Raw genomic sequence first — 22,502 nt, 5'->3', positions numbered from 1 at the left:
TCTCACAAAGGGTTTGCTAGGGTGTAGAAATATTTCGGACTCATGAGAGGAGCAGACTAAACTTCATGCTGTGATCTCCCAGAGAGCAGAAGCCAGCATCGCTGGGAAGTCATCATTAGGAGAAAACTGGGCTCCTGCATGCTCTGACACCATGACATTGCAATTTTGGCCAGCAGTGGGGAGTGGGGAGTGAAGGGGCAGAGCCCTGCTCTGAACTCAGAGCTCCGCAGGAGCAGATGAGCAGGTGGGGAAGGTGCGTCTTTGTGACCCTGAAGGTCCAGGAGGCATGTGGCTGCTCTCAGGTTCCATTCAAACTTCTAAATAGCAGCCACAAAGGGCCACAAAGGAGGCTCAGATGGCTGTGGGTGTTCCCTGGGAAGTGAGTTCATTCGGTGATTTTCTCTCGGACTCAGGCTTCTTGGCGATCAGAGCTGCCAGTTAGCCTGGGAGAGCTGACTGAGTATGAAAATGAGAAGCATGACCGTACACCATCCGCACCGCGGAAGGCTCCTGTTCAAGAGCGGCCGGCGGGAAGTCATTGTATGAGATTTCAGCCTCCTGCTTCCCACAGTAGGTCTGAGACTTCTGCACAGCCCCCTTTTCTTATCTTTATATATTGGGGGCGGGGTGGAATGGTAGAAGGGTGTGTGCTCCATAGAGTGCGGGGGAGTGAAGGCCAGGGCTGGCACTGGGACTAGACCCTGGCTCAGGGAGAGGGGGGTGGTGGGGTGGGGTGGGGTGGGCCAGGACATGCCGAGGGCCTGATGGTGGTCGTGGGGGCTGAGTGTGGGTGGCAGCTGCCTCCTGTCTCTTCCAAAGAGTCATGTGTCTGGGTCTCTGACTACTGAAGGCAACTAGCAACACGCCCGGACTCGCCTGTGTACTTACCTCTGAGGATAATGACAGCGTTTCTGAAGGGGCAGAGCCCTGCTCTGAACTCAGAGCTCCGCAGGAGCGGGTGAGCAGGTGCATGGGGCTGGGAAGGTGCGTCTTCGTGACCCTGAAGGTCCAGGAGGCATGCGGCTGCTCTCAGGTTCCATTTAAACTTCTAAATAGCAGCCAGCATTGGCCATTGGGCAGCCCTCTGAGGATGTATAAAATAAAATTAAACTTGAGTCCTGAATGCTCTATATCTATCTGTCTCTGAGAGAATATCCTTGGATTTGTTTATTATTGGAGTACCTCATAAGAAAAGCAGTATAAAATATAAGCAAGTAAAGTGTCAATGTCCTCTAAAACATATGTATTCAATACAATTTATTAATATATGATTCTACACAGATATCTTTGTATTTGGAAGTCGCATGTTAGTTCCTAGCCTGTTCCCTGGTGTTCCAGTATAACGTAGAATCGAAGTGGTCCACAGCAAACACTCAAGGCCTGTGGTAGCTTGAAATGGACGATCTAACTCCCAAATCCAATGGGAGCCAGGTGTCCTTTGCCAGATTGGCAGACCAAATGGCCTGCGACAGTCTGCGACTACAAAATCAAATGGCATAATGCAGTGCCTTTCTTTTCACAGGTACTTCTTATGCCAACATTTAGATCACTTAAGTTCTGTAATGAGTTTTTAGCCAAAGGGTGTACAGATGCAACATGCTTTAATATAATTGCTTTTAAAAATCTTATTTATTTTATTTTGTGTATTTATAACATTTTTATGAGAAGGAAGTTTATAGGCCTCACAGAAGTCAAAGCGGTCCACCTACAAACAGGCTAAGAACCCCCAGTCAGGGGGCTGGCTGTCCATAATGGACACCAGTCACCACCATCCCTTAGGTCACTACCTCCTCTCAGCCTGCGCCTCCTCCCCCAACCCAGGGAGCCTCAGCCCTGACACCGGGCCCCACAGAGGACATGCTCTCCCACTTCAACTCACCCGGTGACTGACAGTGGACACTGTCCCGTTCTGTCACGGGAATCTGTGTTCATACAGGAGCGCCGATTGGTCTTTGGTCCTCACGAGCACTTGTCTGAGTATGTGGGTCGCACTTCTCGGAGGCTGAGCAGCCTCTAAGAATAGCGCCGGCTGCACAGCCGGCCTGCTGGGCTGGGGCTGATGGTGCGGCATCTTTTTCAGTCCTTCTTTATCTTGGTCTTCAGAAACCTGTAGCCCAGCCTCACCCATTGGTATAGTGCTGCCTGCGGAAGCCTTCGCTGCCTCGTTTTTGTTGTAGTATATTTTTGTGTGGAAAGTGAAAAGACAAATGTAAAATACAGTATTTGTTCAGACAAAAACGTGTGAGGAAAATCAAGTATTAATTAACTTTGTGGGGTAGAATCAGGGATTTGAGCTTTTCTTTGCACATAGGGCATCACCCCCCCCCCCCCCAAAAAATATATAGTGGCCTTTCCCACCCACAGCCCTGCACCAGGGCTCTCAGCTATGCTGTAGGGAACACACCTTGACTGAGATGAGAGACAAATGCCACTGTGCTAGGAGGTGCTTGCAAATATAGATTCAAGACTCGGATAGTTTCATTTGTCCTTCCATTTGTGCATTCAGACCTGAGGCCACTGTTGTATGGAGAAGTTGGAGCAGTAGGTCTGAAGACAGCAAGCTGTGAGTCAGAGATCTTCTGTGCTCTTTATTTGCTGAATTACCCTAGACCCGTTATTGGCCCCAGTTTCTCTATCTATAAAATGGGGTAATAACAGACGTTTCCCTGCAGTCCTGTCCGCATCAGCTGGCTGCAAGGCCTGAGAGTCATCGGGGTCTGGCTTTCCCATTGACAGGATGAGCCTTTAATCTACATGGTCTCCACTCATCCTGACCTTACAAGATGGCACTTAGTGAGCTCTTGGTGTTTTAGGATGAAAATATAGACTTAAATGCTGTTTCGCGATCCTTTGCAGATGTGTCAAATTCTGTTCTCATGGGCCGTCCTCTGCTTTGGCTGGGACCAAGCCAGTCATGCCAGTTTGCTCACTGCTACATCTCACTGTTAATATTTTGACTGTTATTTAACATGCTTAATTCTTTGCTTATTTTTAATTGACATTATTCCAGAGCCCTTGAGTTGCGTAGGTCTTTCTGAAATTCATGCTCTTCCTCCTAAGCTAAGAGGCCAGTTCTTTGACTTTATTCTATCTGGATTATCTTTCACATCTCCACGTGGAAGGAGGAGCAATGCGTTGGTTCTGGGAAGTCCCTCACCAATCGACGTTTTTCACAACATGTTGCTGTGGAGGGGGCATCCCATTGGAACTTAGCAGGTGTTATCTCCTCCTTCCACTCCCTCTCAAGTCTCCTCTTGATGGCAGTTCGTGGCTTTGTTCAAACAGAGTCTGTGCCAGCAGAAGCGAAGTGTGGTTTTCCTCATTATTATGGGAGTTTTTTCACTTATTCTTTTTTTTTTTTTCAAACTGAGAGCCCTTCAAACTGCAAATATTATGGGTGATAATCTTTCTACGGTTTGATGGAAGTGCAATGAGAAGACAGAGGAAACTGTGATTTAAGAACAAAATAGTGAAAATCTTTGTCAAGAGGAATATTTCCTTACTTCTGTTTTCTTTCCAGGTCTCTTTCCAGGCAGGTGCTTATTAAAGATACAGGTGTGTGTGTGTGTGTGTGTGTGTGTGTGTGTGTGTATGTACTTTCACACATGTGCACATGTATGCATAGAAAACAAAGAAACTGAAACCTCGAGGGACTCCACTTCGAGGAAATCTCTTTGCAATGGTTGATGCAGAGAAAAAAAGAACCCCCCATCGTCTCTCAACTTAAGTGTGTGTTTTTTTTACCGTTTACAGAAGTCTAAATATTCAGCAGTTTGATGGTGATAATGATGCAGTAACTTTTTAAAAAAAATTCTTTGAACTCTTTAAAGCCCTTTTGTGTTTTCCTGACTGTTACTCATAAGGCTGGGATAGGAAAAATGCAGGCAGGCTGGTGCCTGCTTCTGGGTACTCAAGTTTGAGCAACAGTATACCGCACAAATCCAGCTAGTTTTTTATATCTATATTTTCCTGGTAGTGGTGGCAAGAAGTGGAACAGGTTTTCTGGGTACATCTTGTTCTCCAGTCAAATAAATGATGTCCTCCCAGCCTTGTACGTTTGAAACGAGCTCCTGACACAGGCTCTGTGTCCGGATGGGAGCTTCTCGTCTGTGTGGAAACAGCCAGCAGGACACAGGGCTCCAGGCAGCCCAGACCATTGTTCTAACTGGGCCCAGCGGCTGCCGCATCTACCCGAGAGCCGTGAGAGAAAGGGCTGTTGCTGCCACATGACTCTCTTGCTGCAGACGGCAAGTGGACTTCGGGCTCTCATGTCTTAATACACGTGGTGCGATGCTCCTAGAAGAAGCTGCTGTTGCTTTTGAAGTGTCCTTGTGGCCAGGCCTGGCGGGCAGATGGCCAAGAGATGCTATCTGTGTAACATCTGCTATCATCTCTGCTGTGTGGGAACTAATTAATGGCTGCGTTGGAATAATTAGGACTTTGCGCCATAGCACAGCAGGAACACACTTTGCTCCATTAAAACAAACATAATTACTGCACTGCACATATTAAAAGCCCCTTTGACCACTTCAGAACCTGCAGCATGTGGGAGGGTTTCCATGCAAAGTACTTTCTCGGGTTCCATGGAACCAGCCCTCCTCTGGATGAGGGTCCCCCCTGGGGTGGGGATGGATGTTGGACTTTATATCTTCCTCTGTGCTCCCTAACACTTCCGTCAGACCTCTGTTGTAGCATTCATTCACTCTTCTACTGGGTCGCATATGAATTCTGTTTATCCTAAGCTGCTGGGTTTCTCGGGGCCAGCATTGTAACCTTGTCCACAGGCATTTATTTCTCTCATGCAGACTCTGGAACTAAAGTCTCCTGACCTCTTTGTGCCTCAGTTTACTTATCCATTAATTACCACATCTGCCCCATCCACTTCCAGGATGGTTGTAAAAGGCAAATGAAGCCATGAACATAAAAGTGATTGTAAGGTATTAAAATGACACAAATCATAAAAATTCTGCAGTGAGCTGGTTAAGGCACGGATACTCTTTAACCAGACCTGCAAATCATTTGATTCAGTATGTGGCTCCTCATCAAGAAGTGACTGCATCACCACCACCACCAAACTGCTGAATATTTAGACTTCTGTAAACTGAAAATACTTTTGAGAAATACATTTTGTTTTCATGGTAGCCAGGATAGCTCGAAAGAAGGACAGTCCTGTTACTAGAAACTCTAGCCTTCAGCTTCCTGAGAGATCGTCCCTTTAGATCAGTGATCCGCATGGTCTTTTTATCAATCAAATAGTCAATATTTATGGAACACCTATAACATGCCAGTTAATGCTGAAATATGAATGTGTAAGGGGGGAGTGGTGAATACAAGGCTTTCAAATCTCTTAAATCTACAAAACTGACAAATCGATGTCCAAGACAAAGATATCGAGGATTCAAAGGATGAGAAGATAATTCTTGCATACCTCTCTTATTTTCAATTTTTGGATTTTCTGGAAGAATATAGGGTTGGGGATGTGCCATAAAAGTACAACTTGATATGTACCTTCAAGAACAGATAGACCCTTAGCCGACAGAGGAAAGATGCATGAACTTGTAAGCCAATTCATTGAGAGTACTGATGTGAGTCATATTTTGGCATTTGCCTAAATATACCCAACTATCTATTTCTTTCCCATGTGGCTGTGCACCCCACAGTATGTGTGAAGAGTATTCATGTTGACTGTCATTTGTAGGAATACCCAAGATTAACCTGAGATAAAAGTCTTCAAGGAACTGCATTGCACTGTGGGTAAAAGAGGAAATGGGAGGTAAATTCTTCATAAATATCAACTCCTCAATGAAAAAGTGTTTTGTTCTCCCATTCAGAATTTTAAACTTGTAGAGAAGGGCCTGAATAGATTTGGTTTTCTTTAGATCTTTAGCGGCACTCCTGGTGTGCTCTAACTTCCCAAGGATCCAGGCAACTTTCTTTCTTTTTTTTTCTAAATTTATTTGAGAGAGAGAAACATCAATCAGCTGCCTCCTACTGGGGATGGATCCTGCAGTCCAGGCATGTGCTCTGATGGGAAATTGAACTGGACATTTTAGTGCACAGGACGATGCTCAACCAACTGAGCCATACCAGCCAGGGCCAGTCAACTTTCTAGCCTCTGCAAATTGCATTTACAGACCTTTCCCAGGCTGCCTATAGAAACTTTGCACAAGGGGAGAGGTTAACAACCATTTATTGACATAGATTGCAGATGAATAAAGTATATTTTTTCCCTTAGGAGCTCATGTTTTGAAGAATATATAGATACACTAACAGGAAGTTGTACTATAAAGGACTGTGTATAGCAATGGAATGACAGGAGGGTATGCTAACATCTCACCAATGACCACCAGAGAGAGTTTCTTTTTAAAAAAAATATATATTGATTTTTTTACAGAGAGGAAGGGAGAGGGATAGAGAGCTAGAAACATCGATGAGAGAGAAACATCGATCAGCTGCCTCCTGCACACACCCCACGGGGGGATGTGCCCGCAACCAAGGTACATGCCCTTGACCGGAATTGAACCTGAAACCCTTCAGTCCGCAGGCCGACGGTCTATCCACTGAGCCAAACCGGTTAGGGCCAGAGAGAGTTTCTTGAAAGAGACAAGGCCAGAAGCAAATCTGGTGTATGAGTAGGAGTTACTCATATGAAAAAATAAAACAGGGAATGCTAGGAAGAGGGAATAAGGTACTGTCAATTCAAGTTGATAATTTGGGAGAAAATGTAGGGATTATGTATGGTAGTAGAAGTGTTTATGACATGAAAGATAAAGTGAAATGAGACTGGGGTTTGAGAGGCAGAAATTTACAAGATGGTGTTAAAAGTTTAAAATAATAAAGATGAAGATTTTGGAGGAAAATATGTTCATGTAATGGCCAGGTCTGTGGTGTGGCATGCTTCTTGAGAGGGTAAGGTACCATGAAAATAGTAAAGGATGGGTAGTCTACACAAGCATTTGTTATTCATGAGGGTAGAAGATCTTAATTCTGAGAATGTTTGGGAAAATTTTAGCGTCCTTTAGAGTCCATGAGTTTGGTTTGAAAACTTCATGTATCTGTCACTTTAATGGGGAATTATTATATGCCAGACAAGGCAATGAAATGAATTATGGTCCCTGGACTCAATGAAATCAACATTGATAAATGAGTGCAATGCCATATGATGCTATGAGAGGTCTGGACAATGGGCTCTGGGCCAGACTTCTTGGCAGAGAACGGAAAAATTTAGAGTGGAGGTGAATTTGATGTGAAGGGAGAGTAAGAATTTGTCAGGCAGGAAAACGTGAAAGGAAGGCTGAAAGAGGTGTGGAGGTGTGTGAGGCCTTGGGCCAGTCAGGTATGTGAGCGTAATGGCAAAAGTGACTGGAAGAAACTCCAGAAATCCTTTATCATATTAAGATGTTCTAGTCTGTGCTAAGAATCTAGGCAACCTTTCAGAAGCACCAAAAGTGCAATAACTTCTAACTGGCATGGGCATTGTCCATTTCTAGGAATGTAACAGATACCTGTGAGGAAAGAAAGACTTTTCTCAGTCAGTATAATTTTACCAGATAATATCTTATCTTATTGACCTACACATTCACAGCTTTTAAAAGTTAAAATTTTGTGGCTAGCCATGTGCTAAATACTTATGAGTTTTGAAATCCTCAACATTATTACTTTACCTAAAGCATTATCCTAGTGTAATTCTTCAGTTGTCTACTCTTGCAGGGGATCATCTTAGAAAACAGAATATATATAATAATTTAATTTTTAAGCTTCACAATGTTAGTTATTTAACAGATTGTCATAACTTGTTCTAGCATTATCAATATAATAATCTCTCTTTGAATGAAACCAAGCTTACTGTACATGTCAATTGGAGTCTACTTTTGTCCCCATTTTGAAGGTGTATTCCATGTAATATACTCACATGTATAGAATTCATGTAAAGGCATTGAATCAGCTCTTACTCTTCTATAAGCAAAGAAATACTCATCACAATAACTATTGCAGTGTGGGGTGGCCATGGTTAACTCCTTGTTCTCCAAGAGGCCATTTTCAATTATGTTTGGTGATCAATGAATAGGATGCTACTGAAGCCCATGAAATGATGGGTAGAATAAAAACATTGACACTTGCACTTGATTTCATATTATATGTCACTAGAGGCCCGGTGCACGAAATTCATGCACTGGTGGGAGGGGGGTAGGGGGGGTGTGCCCCTCAGCCCAATCTGCATCCTCTTCAATCTGGGACCCCTCAGGGGATGTCCAACTTCCAGTAGTCGGACATCCCTCTCACAATCCGGAACATCCCTCTCTGGCTCCTAACCACTCACCTGCCTGCCTGCCTGATTGTCCCTAACCCCACTGCCTGCCTGCTCGCCCCTACCTTGATCTCCTGCCAGCCTGATTGCCCCTACCTTGCCCTCCCCTATCAGCCTGATCACCTCAAACTGCCTGTGCCTTGGCCCCCCGTCTGGCCTCCCTCTGGAGGCACCACTCCCATAACCCCAATGCTGCTGCCACTGCAGCTGGTTATGGCTGCCTGAGCCTTGGCCTTTGTAGCCACTGCGGCTTTGTCTGGAAAGATGTCCGGAAGACAACCACTCTAATTAGCATATTACCCTTTTATTAGTATAGATTTGGGGACCATTACAACCACGCAGAACTTGAAGAAAACACATGGCCCTGGTCAGTTTGGCTTAATGGAGAGAGCATCGGCCTGTGGACTGAAGAGTCCAGGTTTGATTCTGATCAGGAGCACACATGCCTGGGTTTCGGGCTCAATCCCCAGTAGGGGGCCTGTGGGTGGCAGCTGATCAGTGATTCTTTTTTTTTTTTTTTATAAATATATTTTATTGATTTTTCACAGAGAGGAAGGGAGAGGGATAGAGAGCTAGAAACATCGATGAGAGAGAAACATTGACCAGCTGCTTCCTGCACACCCGCAACCGGGGTATGTGCCCGCAACCAAGGTACATGCCCTTAACCGGAATCGAACCTGGGACCTTCCAGTCTGCAGACCGACGCTCTATCCACTGAGCCAAACCGGTTTCGGCTGATCTGTGATTCTTATCATTGATGTTTCTATCTCTCTCTCCCTCTCCCTTTCTGAAATTTTAAAAATATATATATATTTTAAAGAAAACACATGATCTTCACTTTGGGCTTTGTCATCTTACAATATCCTTTGTGCAGTGTTTTAACTTCCCTCAACTTTCCTTTACCCACCTTTAAAGTGCAATCTATTTTGGGGAAGATGATCAGGAAAGTGATTCCAGTGGGTAGAAGTTTTTTTTGGAGGGGATGGGTCATGAAGATATTTAAAAATTGAGCATGGTGATGGTTGTATCACTCTGAATTTACTTTAAAAAATCAGTTCATTGTACACTTTAGGTGACATGTACAGTATATGGGTTATATCTCAATAAAGCTGTTCTTTTATTTATTTTTAAATAAAGACCAGTCTTATAATCAGTTGCAGATGTTTTCAGAGGCCCCTCAAGATTTGCTTACCATGTCCCAAATCACGGCTGTGATTCCCAGTTGCCTCCAGTCCTGGTGGATCTGGATGGTGTGGTTTGCAAAGGAGAAGGTGGCAAGAGGCTTATGGAATTTCGGCAACCCCATTCCCCCGGTCTCCTCATAGGGCACCAGGGCCATTACCACTGTGCCAGCTCTGCTCCCTTTAACCTGTTGGGCAAAAGAATCCTGCGTGCTCTGGCCAGAAAGTGCATTCTTTCTTAGGTGGCCCGGATGCTTTTTTTAAGGTCGTTTTATGGATTCAAAAGAATAAACAGAGATGTGGAAAGCTTTTGTCAAAATCCTTTTACATGGTTCTTCCAGTGTCATGGGAAATGAGATGTGGCTCTGAATTCATCCCAAAGTGTGTCTTTGGGCAAAAGCATCCAGAACGGCACAACTCCTGCAGAATGCCCCACACACTTTGCTGTCAGGACTCAGGGGGGCTTGAGGGTGAGCGAGGCGGCGGTGCCAGCACAGGACCTGGGAGAAGGTAGCGCTTTCTACACTGCCCAGGCCACGTGGACTACAGCAGTACCCGCCCAGGTGGGCAGGGTGTTTCTGCTGTTTTGTTTTGGTCTGGCCTCCACCCCGTCAGCCACAGACCTGTGCCTGCACTGAGACTGAATGGTTTGATGGCCCTACTTTTTGGTGGACAGTGGATGCACTCCCAGAGACTGGCAGTTAGACTCTGGCGGCTTCTGAGTCCCTTGCGGGGAGAGCCTGGCCCTAGGTCAAGAACAGACTCAGGCGTCCTTGGCCAGGAGGCCTCCTTGGGCTAGGGGCCGCCACAGTTTGAAGGCTGGCCATGACCCCAATCCTGGCAGGGGTCTCCTCTGGGGTGCTGGCAGGCCTGGGCTAGGGCTGCGGGCTGTTTGGAGGCCGGTCACGCCCCCGATCCTGGTGGGGGTCTCCTCTGGGGTGCTGGTAGGCCTGGGCTAATGGCCGCCCTGGTTTAGAGACTGGTCAAGCCCCCGATCCTGGCGGGGTTCTCCTCTGGGGCGCTGGCAGGCCTGGGCTCTAGCGCCGCAAAGGGAGAGGTTCCTGAACCTGCTTCCCACACACCTAGGCTAGGATACATCTTGTAGGAGGTGGCTTCAATGCCGGGGGTCGGTGACCAGATCCTCTGGAGCCTCGCTTTCTGGGCTACAGTCCCACGTCTCCCAGTGCCCCAGCCTCGGATGCGCCCCCGCAGTTGCCCCCACCACCAGCCACCTCAGCGCAGGCCACAGCAGCTGAAGCTAGCCTCTTGGAAGCCAGGCCACCACACCCACCACCCCTAGTAGCTCTCTGCTGCTCGCTCTCTGTGTCCTGTCCACTGGGGTCGGGGAGTGCTCCCAGCCCAGAGGCCCTCCCTCCCTCAGCAGCCTGGCTTGGGAAGCTGGCCTCATGCAGCATCCCCACTCGGTCACTATGGGTGCAACGCGGACCCCACGGAGGCCAACCTGGAGAACGCGGACCGGAGCTCTGCATCCAGCTGCTGCAGATGCCCTCATTGGTCAACTACCTCCCGATCCTTCCACGGGCCCCATTGATCCCTCTCAGCACCAGCCATTTAGGCCAGGGTGGCGATCGCCCAGGGACCCCTGCCACGGGAGCAGCTGGCTGGGCCCGGCCACGCACCCCCCGGGTGGCGATCGCCCCGCCGACACCCATGGAGTGAGGGGCTTGGCCCGGACACGCCCCCCCCCCCCGGGTGGCGATCGCCCTGCGGACCCCCGGAACTTACAGGATTGCGCGCAGCCTGTAAGTTCCGGGGGTCTTCCCATCTTGGTCTTCCCATCGGCCCGGATAGGCCACCCGGAGTCCCGCCCCCAGCCTCTGGCAGGCCCAATCATGGGCATAGCGGAGGTGCGGTCAATTTGCATGTTTCTCTATTATAAGGTAGGATAGTCCATTAAGGCTGCATTAGACATTGGAGAGTTAACTCAGCCCCTCACTTTATATTGTTGAGTATTACATGAAGTCACAATAACTTTCTAAAAATATTACCCTGAGTACACAACTCTTTTCAGATACAACACAAAAATGGTTTTCCAATAATACCTTGGGATTCATTCATTCAGAAACTATTTATTAAATGTCTATATATACAAGGCCAGGGAAGACATTAGGGAACAAGACTGGTAAGGTCTTATGGATTTGCATTCTGGTAGAAGAAAATAAAAAGCATTAAACACAGCAATTTTTTTTTTTAAAAGCATCATGTGGGAGCCATGGACAACCCTCCCTCTATGGATAAACATAAAAAACCCTATCTTCCCTCATTAGCACTGAGATGGTTTAATAGAATAAATTGCAATGATAGTGTTCTTGCATAAATCTTCTATAGTTTCGATAGGTTAACTGAGAGCTATGTCTCCCATTTTCTCACAGGAAAACTGATAGAAATATTAAATATTCTTTGAGGATTGACACCTTTTGGAGAAAGCAGAGGGTTGGATTAAAGTGTGTGTTAGAGCTCAGCCGGTGTGACTCAGTGGTTGAGTGTCCATCCAAGAGCCAGGCTAGGTCACAGTTTGGTTTGATTCCTGGTCAGGGCACATGCCTGGGTTGCGGGCTAGATCACCAGTATGGGGTATGCAGGAGGCAGCCGATCAAATTGATGATTCTCAAACATCATTGATGTTTCTATCTCTCTCTACCTCCTCCTTCCTCTCTGAAATCAACTATATATATATAGTGTGTGAAATCAACAACTATATATAGTGTGTGTTAGAAGTGTGGATCCCAGTCTAACTTTCTGATGTCATGTAGAAATCAGGAGACACCTCCCAGAGAAGCTGAAAGGTCCTTCAACAAAGAACCTCTGAACACTGACATGTGTGTGAAACTGTGGATACATAGGATTTGCCAAGAGAGCTCAAGCAGCATTTGGAATTCTGGGGCTTTCGAGCACAGAGGTGGAATGCTGACATACTCACTCTGCCCAAGGATGGCTGAAGTAGAAGGAAGCAGATGGCCAGAGTGGGGGGCAGGAGGGCAGTGCTGAGTCGAACCAGCAAACTCCCCGTGTCCACCATGGCCTCTGGAGAGAAGAGCGCCCTCCCAGGGGTCCAGGGCCTCATGGGTGGGGCCGGTGGGGCAAGTCCCACCATCACCCCTGCCCTTGCACAGTCTCACCTCCTCTGACTGCGCCTCACTCTGGAGTCAGAGCAGCTTGCATGTGTCATCAAAGCCCCAGAACGGGAGACTCCACCAAACCACTCCCTCGCTCTCATCCCCTCCTGCTGAAAACTGTAATCTTGCAGGCAGACAATGAAGATAGGACAACTATTCAGAAAAGCTCGTGGCTTTGGAGACTCAGGACATGTCCCAACTGCACCTGCAGGTTTTCTTTTCCTGGGCCGATGGGCACTGGCTGCGCTGCACCTGCCGCAGGCCAGCGCCTTGCCTTTCAGTCACATACCTTGAGCTGGGCGTGCAGGCCCTGGCCTGCTCCACATCCTGCTCTGCCCGTGATGATATCTTCTGCGCTCCTCCAGCTTCTCAGCAGGCCCGCACAGCCAGGCTGTTGCTCTTACCCCTGCCATTTGGTTTTCTGTAATTATGTGGCTGTAAAAAGAGAAAGAAGCCCCAGCTTCGTTTCCTCTGGCTCCCTGCTACAGTCCATGCTAAGACCTGGCTTGCCTTTATCCAATCGAATACCTGTCCATTTCTTTCCTTATTTTCCTTGTAGATTTTAAAGAAGCGCACCGATCTGATTGATATATATATATATATATATATATATATATATATATATATATATATATATATATATATATATATATATATATATATATATATATATATATATATATATATATGTTCAAGTTGTGTGTCATCTTGGATGAAAATGAAACCAATCATTTATGGAAAAAGTGGCTAGTTCTTTTCTATCAAAAGCAACACAAACTTTTTGTAAAGCCAATGCTATTTAGTGTTTTACTTTGGACATTTTAATAATATTTCCTAAGCTCTAAGAGACATTCACAGGGATGTGTTTGTTCTGAAAGACAAGAGAGATACACTAAGAAATAAGTAGCAGCACAAAACTCATAAGCCGTGAGCACGGATGAGAGGAGCAGCCATGTCTTCTCGTGGTCTGTGGTCTGCCTCCTTTGACCTTTGAGCTCTGTCATTAAGGGTTCCATATTGCCACGGTGATGGGTTGCTCAGTGCTGTAACAATGAGAAGATGTTGCTATGGATGATGAAGCACTTTAATGCCAGTAACTTATGTGACCAAAACAGTGATTGAAATACTCAATGACGAAGTTTAACATCTTACTTCCTGTTTTTTACTGGAATTTTTTTACTTGGGCATTTGTACTTGCTTCAAACTCTATTTTGTGCAGGACTGAAGGAAAACTGTCCCCGGCAGGGATGCTTGGCAGTTGGGGACTGCCCATGGAGGCTGGTAATGCCAGGACTGGGGGGGTGGGGGGGGTTGTGAAAGTGCACTTCAGGTGAAGGGGGAGGGAGAAGAGCCCATAAGAACCCATTGATTCAAATGCCCTGTCTCCTGACAACCTCTCACCCAGGGAACTGTGTGTGTATGTGTGTGTGTTTGTGGCTGGGCCACATAACAGGGCGGTGTAGGCTGACCAGGGAGGAAGAGGTGAAAATAAACAAGAAAATGTGTATTTTAGGGGGAGAGATATTTTCTTTAGAGATTAAATCAAGGCCTGGGTACACAGCAAGCCACCAATTACTGAGGATGAGAGCCATACTGTTCAGCACCCAGAGGATGAGAGTGATTGTGTGGGTATAACGACATGCCACCGGGATTCCTGCCATGGCTTTGCTACTCCCCATGTTGCTCCTGAAGTTTCTGTGACTGTGCCCAGGTATGTGAATGCACGTGTGAATGAGAGGCAGCTAGGAACACCTCATTTTCATGTGCATATTGGGTAAAATCTCTTTTAAATATTAGATTTATTGGCAGGCCCTTATACAATTATCAGTTCCATTTCTTCCCAGTGTGTAAGCTCCTGGTCTCCTCAGCCATCCAGGCCTGCTGCTTCCTTAGGCCGTCTTCACATATTCTAATGAGGAAAATGAGGCATCCTATTGGTGGACTTCCAGTCTAGCAAGACCCTTATCCAGTCTACCAAATTATTTCTGGCTGCAATAAAGACCTTTTCCAATTTTCAAATTTTTTTTCCTTTGGATATGGGTACATTAGGTTAACATTTAAATGAAAACAGCTTCCCATTTTTTGTTGATATTGTTCTTTTAGGACTGAGGCCAATTAAATCAAACCTTAGTTTTCATTTCTTCAGACTAATTAAGCGATTTCTTTTGCAATGTGTGATGTATGTGTAAAGTTTTTAATATATTTTATTTTATTGATTTTTTACAGAGAGGAGGGGAGAGGGATAGAGAGTTAGAAACACCGATGAGAGAGAAACATCGAACAGCTGCCTCCTGCACATGCCCCACTGGGGATGTGCCCGCAACCAAGGTACATGCCCTTGACTGGAATCGAACCTGGGACCCTACAGTCTGCAGGCCGACGCTCTATCCACTGAGCCAAACCAGTCAGGGCTGTATGTGTAAAGTTTTTGCTGCACTCTGAGAGTCATGGCTGGGTGGTCTCTAGAACATCTAATGTCGAGTTTCTCACAAACACCTGTGTCACTCTAGGACCCAGTGAAAAGAGGGTTCTGACCCAGCAGGGCTGGTGGGGCTCGAGACTCCGCATTCTAAGCAGCGCCCGTGGGCTGGAGCTGCTCTACCAGCAGGGCAGGGCAGAGCTGCAGCTGCTCGTGGCCAAATGAGCCATCAGTCTGTCTGGATGTACCTTCCAGAGAAGGGAGCTAACTCTCTGTTGAAGCATGGACCCTCCATACAGTGGCCCCCTATCCTGAAGATGAGGTGTATACTTTGTGCTCTTCTATCACGCCTGACCACCTCCACCAGCTACTTGTCATTGATGTGACAACCAGAAGGAATGGACGAACCCAAACCAGGGAACCCACTCCCACCAGCTTTCTTATCCTCCCCCACCCCCAGGTTCATCCAGCTGGGCCATGTGCCATTGGAATGGGATGCCCTGGGACACCACTGTGAGTAAAGCGACCCCTTCCTACTCCCTACAGAGCCCTAAGTCTGCTTTGTTTATTATTCCTGGAGCCTGTGCTTAGCTGTTTCCCGCTCCTGTCCATCAGAACTGGTGTTTTCCTAAAGTGAAGGTAAAACGCATCTCATTTTTGTTTTGCTATTCTACGCACCTGGAAATTTCTAGATAAGGGTGAGGCTCATGCTGTTCTGCCTCTTTGCACCATTTAATTCCCTCCCTCTTGCTTCTCCTCTTCTTTCCTCTCTTACCGATTTCCCTCTTTATTTCCCTCACATTCATCTAGCTTGATGTTGTCCACGAAAGGACAGCTGTAGGTGCTTCTCTATGAGCTCCTAGAGTGATTAAAGTTGTAGTCCATATTGTAGCAGGACTTTCATTGTTTATTTGTCAAGGTTATGGTTTCTTCTAAGCAGAGAAAAATGTAAGGAATCAACTTAGTAAGACCAGGTGGCGTTTGCGTGGCCTAGTCCTCTCAGCTGTTGGCTGGAGCCAGCCAGTTTACTCACTGCACCTGCAGCCTTCATTATGGGAGTAGAGTTCCTTCACCAATTGACCTTAAGGACCCAGTCAGTGTTCAGGAGCAGCCTTGGCCTGAAAGATGTAGTCCAAGTCCCCAGAGTCATATATCTATTGCCTGTGATCCCAAGACTGTGTCCAGCTCACCTTTATCATCTGAGCCCTAAATGGGGTCTATAAGCTTCTGTGAAGTGATTAGAAATGGTCAACAATGCAAGAGATCCTCTCCTTCAGGCAGAAGTAGAAACTGAAACTGTATGCACGTGTCTAGAGACTCAGATGCAAAACTGCAAGTAAGTGCAAAACAGGTGGGACTGAGGAGTTCAGACAAGAGTTTCAGAGCGGGGAAAGTCCCACTGGGTGTACATTTGAGTTCATGTGGGGACACACACACACACACACACACACACACACACACTTAAATTAAGACCAGACCAAAAATGCTTTAAAACTCACATAGCAATAGATCGCCATTGAGTGGTTAGGTATAGATCTAGGAAAGGATTCCTTCGTAGTAGCCTGTGCACTTCTATCACACTATTTTTGTAAGGAGAAGGCCCCTAGATGCTCAACCAATTGGGATTTCAATTTGATCAAGAGTCAGCATCCTATGAAAGTAAAGCATTTCATTCCTAGCTCTTCCTAGCTGAGCATTTTTGCAGGGAAGGTGTTTTGCCTGGTATAATGAGGACTCTTAGTCATCTCCTCCCGGCAGCTGAACTGCACCTGTCTTGGCTCCTTCCAGGCATACCCGCGTAGGACGCTGATCCTTGGAGGAATTCCAGTTCTGCTCAGGAATTGCAGCAGACTGGCAGCCAGTGGCACGGAGTGCTATCTGAATGCTGCAAAGGAGCATGATGTTACAGCTCCTCTTGGGAAGGTGACACTGAATAAAAAAACAGGTCCAAAATCCAGAAATGCAGCCAAAGTGCACAAAATCTTTACTTAGTTAATCAGCTGCATGTCATAATTATAAGAGCTAAGACACCATTCTAAGTGCTTACGATCTACTCGCTTAAGTCTTCACAACCTTCTGTGGTAGATATTCTGATGACCCCCACAGTGCAGAGGCACAGAGTGGTCAAGGCACCTGTCTGGCGCCACACAGGCAGGTGGTGAGACCAGAGCATCAGTCCTGCCTGGCTGCAGAGCCCACCTTTAACCCTGGCCATGCTGCCTCTCCAGTGCAAAGGCTTATGGGGGTGTTGTGTGGTCATGGGTTCTGAAGAAGGGCATCTCTTTCCTGACATAGTGCTGAGGACTTCTTGCTCAATAAACTTTCCAGAATATGCATGCGCTTGACAGTGATGGATGCAGCTCTGAGGGCTGGGGTTGGGCAAAGCATAAGTCCCAGCTCAGAAAGGCAGTAGCAGCCTTGCTGAGGCAAAGGGGCAAGGGCGGCTGGGGGGTAAGGGCTGCCCCTACCCACCTGGAGCTGGGAGACAAAAGAATTTCACCACCACTGGTTTCCTCTGTTCAAAGAACAAAAAGACCCAACACCCCCCGACTCTCTCTGGGTTCTGGGGTCCAGCCTTAAATTGTTCTATATTATGATTTTATACTATATCTTTTGACAACCCCAAACCCCGGCACCCCACAAAGCAGGGCCCTCCCCTTTCAGTATTTGAAGGGATTTAATATCCTTGCATTCTTCTCCATGAATCAACAGGTCCTGACAGGGCATGTGGTTGGAGCAGCCGCCTGCGTGCCTCAGGCAGACTGAAGCAGGCCAAGAATGAAAGGGGGCGGCACAGGGCGGCCAGCAGCCAGTCACCTGAGAAAGAAGGAATTCAACCTGGAATAATCCCTCACCCTCTTCACTTGGGTGCATCTCTCGCCACCCCGCCCAGATGCTCTGTGCCCTCCAGGAGCTCCAAAGGCCTGAATGTCAGAGGAAAGATCCAAGCAAATATATAGAGTCACCCCCAGCAAGTGGCTTCATGGGACATCTGGACCTGGGATAAGCTTGGACAGCCACACCTTCTCTTGTTCTGGTAGCTTCCTCTGTCGAGTCCTCAGCTATCCCTCCACACATCCTCATCCTCCTTTTCCTTTGGCCTCTCGCCAGATGTAGTTCTCTGGGCTGTGCCATCACCTCACCGTCTTTGGTTACTGTTTTGAAGGGGTCAGGTTGTTCTTGCTGTCTTCTTTAATTTTTGTTTTGGACCCTTCTTCATGACCTAGTACTTCCTTTGCTGCCTCACTAGATCTTTTCCTTGTTTCACCATCAGTCATAGCACAGTCCCTCACCCTCATGTCCATTCCTCCTTGTTCCTTTGACCACAGTCATTGCCCTAGAAACTACTATAACCCTGAGTTAAATTTATAAAATAGGAAATGTCATCGTTCCCATATACTGATCCCTCCATTCTCTAATAGTCTTTTTCTGAATGGGGGAGGGAGGAGTTCCCCTTGACCAAGTATTGGGAGCTTGGAAAGGACACATGGGCCTCTTCCTTTCTCCTGTTTCTAGCTGAACATGATAGTTGTTTATTTAAAAACTTCCTCTGATTACAGGTCATGCGAGGGATTAAGAGGTCCTTTAACAAAGAACCACTGAGCACTGACATGTGTGTGAAACTGTGGATACCTAGGATTTGCCAAGAGAGCTCAAGCAGCATTTGGAATTCTGGGGCTTTTGAGCACAGAGGTGGAATGCTCACATACTCACTCTGCCCAAGGATGGCTGAAGTAGAAGGAAGCAGATGGCCAGAGTGGGGGGCAGGAGGGCAGAGCTGAGTTGGAACCAGCAAACTCCCCGTGTCCACCATGGCCTCTGGAGAGAAGAGCGCCCTCCCAGGGGTCCAGGGCCTCATGGGTGGGGCCGGTGGGGCAAGTCCCACCATCACCCCTGCCCTTGCACAGTCTCACCTCCTCTGACTGCGCCTCACTCTGGAGTCAGAGCAGCTTGCATGTGTCATCAAAGCCCCAGAACGGGAGACTCCACCAAACCACTCCCTCGCTCTCATCCCCTCCTGCTGAAAACTGTAATCTTGCAGGCAGACAATGAAGATAGGACAACTATTCAGAAAAGCTCGTGGCTTTGGAGACTCAGGACATGTCCCAACTGCACCTGCAGGTTTTCTTTTCCTGGGCCGATGGGCACTGGCTGCGCTGCACCTGCCGCAGGCCAGCGCCTTGCCTTTCAGTCACATACCTTGAGCTGGGCGTGCAGGCCCTGGCCTGCTCCACATCCTGCTCTGCCCGTGATGATATCTTCTGCGCTCCTCCAGCTTCTCAGCAGGCCCGCACAGCCAGGCTGTTGCTCTTAAATCCGCCATTTGGTTTTCTGTAATTATATGTAAACGGAGAGAAAAGCAACACACCCTTATCTCTCCTACTTGGCTGTTTTCTTTTCTTCTTCTTTTAAGTGTTTTTACTGATTTTAGAGAGAGAGGGAAACATAGATGAGAAATATCAATCCATTGCCTACTGTCTGCCCCCTACTGGGGATCAAGCCTGAAACCTGGGCATGAGTCCTGACTGGGATTTGAACTGGTGACCTCTCAGGGCATGGGAAGATGCTCAACAAACTTAACCACACTGGACACAGCTTAGCTGTTTTCTTTTTAAAAATTCATGGCATAAAACTTTGCCCCTACTTAGTTAATCTTTTCTTTATTTCACATCCTCTTGACCTTCTTTTCTCTCCTGGTTCTCCTTTTCCTCCTCTTCTACCCACTTCCCGTCTCCTCCTCCTCCTCCTCCTCCTCCTCCTCCTCCTCCTCCTCCTCCTCCTCCCCACCCAAGACAATAGCACATCTGGCATCTTAGATTGTGTGCTCCTTGCATGGAGGGATTATGTCTTTTTTTGCATATTGCTCTTGTCATTTACTATATAGCCTGCAGATGTTGGATGTTTTGGCATGTGCACAACATACATAAATCCACACACGATGATTTTTAGGGTTCTTGGAAATAAAAAGGGTGAGCCCACTTCCTAATGACTGACTAATTCTTAGGGGCTGCTGTATTCTTTTCTGCATTTATATGAATCAGAATAGAGTACCAAGTAGTATTTAGAAATCCCAAGAGGCAAACAGCCTGTTTTGTACTTGGTCAAATTTACACTATCCAATTTAAGAACATAGCAAGTAAACCAAGGTATGAATTTGGTCAGATGGATCTCACATGACTTGGATTCAAGTTAGTTTATTTAATGGGATTTTAGACTTTTATACATTCTTACAAAACATGCATTTTATTAATTTCTCTTTATTATTTCAGCACCTTTGAGCCAGAATAACAAACACATTAAATCTTGAATGTGGTTAATCAGGACCATAGTCATTAGTCCTATGGTGCCAATGTGTGTTAATAGAGGTCATTTCACTAATACTAACTCTAAGAGTGTAATTTTCATGAAAATTCTAGTTATGCTTACATTGGAGTTTTATCCTAGTTTTTTGAGAATCATTTCTGTAAGTTCATTAGATTATTAAAGATATTTTTGAGATATCCTTCTACTTCCTTTCACTGGCTGAGTAACTTAAGCAATATCATACATTTGGTCAGATGAAAGGGCCCAGAAGCCAGGGTATTTTATTTCTAGGTTGTTGGTGTCCTTATTTAATCATTACTTAGGAGCTGCTAGTGAGAATGCAAGCATACTCCAAGACAAGGAACACATTTCCCTGGCTACAATTCTATGTATTTATATCAGAGTTTACAAAATAGTATCATGGACATTATCTCATTCAATTCTTACAAAAACCCTGTGAGATGAAGGCAGGGAATAGGTATTATTCCCATTTTACATGAAGTGTGATTTTTTGAATGTTGTATAGACTATAAATAGGGCCACCATACATTATGCTTTTGTCTGGGACAACCCCAAGTTATGTTGTCCTCATGTAATTATTAGCATCAACTTTCTCTCAATATTATCTCAGTTTGGATGACAGATACTATGGTCCCTACCAATCTATAAATCACTTTTCACTTGTATTAGGCTTTCAAAATTCATGTAGTCTGTGCAAGGCAATGTGATAGCTCATGACAATAAGAGACAACCAGAGCTACAAACTGGTTAAGGGCCTGGGCTGCAAACCCAAGATACAGCTCTACTATTTGTACACCCTTAGGCTAATTACTGTCACCTAGTAAGTGCCATGCAATCATTTCTTGTGTTTGCTGCTTGATCACATGGCTTCTTCTCATTGGCATCTTCTTCTTGTTCAGATAGAAGTCTTTCTCTGATACTCCCAGATGCCCAAACACCCCTTGTCCTTTTTTATGAGGAGTCCAGCCCTTTTCACTCCTTCCTGAATGACTTATGCCATTCTCCTCATAAACCAGCAGTGACCTCAGCTTCTGTGGTTGGTTGACACACTTTTGTCCCTGTGCTGACCTTAGCGTCATAGAGTCTGACAGTCTGGCTACTATTCACAAACATCTGGACTCTTGGCAAGGCAAGGTTCCAGCCTAAGTTTCAGATTGATATTGGTACCAAACATGGATGCGTTTACTTCCAAACTGGACACTTCAAGTAAAGAAAAAAAAATTCCAAAATTCCAAGGTGTTTCAGATGACAAAAGTGCCCGGAAGAGAGTTGTCAATGATCTCACTCACATACGTATAAATTACATAGCACTGCCAGGTAGTCTTGAAGGTGCAATTTGAAGATTCGTCAGGAGCCTGGAGCTTTAAATTACTCCAAGCCTCTGGGGGTATGCATGGCAAGAAGAATAAATATTGCTATAGAAAAAGGTGTCTAACATTAGAACTAGGTGAGGTCTCTCTTGGCTTTGCTCTTTACCAGTGTGGGACATTGAGGAAGTCTCTTAATTTTCCTAAACTCCAGTTTTCTCAATCTGTAGGATGGAACTGTTAAGTAATATTTATGTTTACCTCTTAGGATAGTTGTGATAAATGAGTGAAATAATGAATATAATATTTAGCATAATCCGGGAACAAAGGTGTTCATTGAATTGTTGTGTAATTTATTGTAGGGATTATGGGGATTGTTTTATTCTACTTTCTGATTCTACTGCTATATCTGAAGGATTCATTAAGGAACACTTGACCAAATGGTTTTAATTAATCTTCTGGAATGGCCTGTGCTGTGGGGCTAACTCCTTCTACCAGGAGATAGTGACTCAAACTCTAGATGTCACTTGCAGAGAGAACTTGTAAGTCCTCTGCTGAAGTGCATGCCATTCTCCCTCTTTAGGCTCCCTGTTGCCTGGCTTTAAGCTGTGGAGTCCCTTGGGCCACACAAAGACTTTAGAGATGGGGATAGGAGATAGTAAGAAGCAACTCGAGTTAAGGAAAGACAGACTGTGTTTCACACAATTTATTCAAGGCCCTTTAAGTTGACAAACTTCTCACCCAGGGAGCCCTCTGTGAGTCTGGTTGGGCCACATAATAGAGGCAGTGTGGGATGACCAGGCAGGAGAAGATGAAAATAAACAA

At 46.0% G+C, this 22,502-nt stretch overlaps 1 long non-coding RNA gene across 4 annotated transcripts; it reads left to right on the top strand.

Annotated features, from left to right (window-relative positions):
* Positions 1-13,729: 13,729 nt before the first annotated feature.
* LOC129147254 (uncharacterized) lies at positions 13,730-20,024 on the top strand. Of its 4 annotated transcripts, XR_008554625.1 has the most exons (5): positions 13,730-13,907; positions 15,506-15,684; positions 16,834-16,968; positions 17,758-18,082; positions 18,606-20,024. It is a non-coding gene; the product is annotated as an uncharacterized LOC129147254 (long non-coding RNA). The 4 variants fall into 4 exon arrangements; XR_008554626.1 differs by having other exon boundaries at positions 17,758-20,024; XR_008554628.1 differs by lacking the exon at positions 16,834-16,968 and having other exon boundaries at positions 15,506-15,558; positions 17,758-20,024.
* Positions 20,025-22,502: the final 2,478 nt, after the last annotated feature.

This window comes from Eptesicus fuscus, chromosome 19, assembly GCF_027574615.1.
Source record: "Eptesicus fuscus isolate TK198812 chromosome 19, DD_ASM_mEF_20220401, whole genome shotgun sequence".
Taxonomy (NCBI): domain Eukaryota; kingdom Metazoa; phylum Chordata; class Mammalia; order Chiroptera; family Vespertilionidae; genus Eptesicus; species Eptesicus fuscus.
The sequence above is the reverse complement of the archived record's forward strand: the minus strand, read 5'-3'. Positions and strand labels throughout refer to the sequence as shown.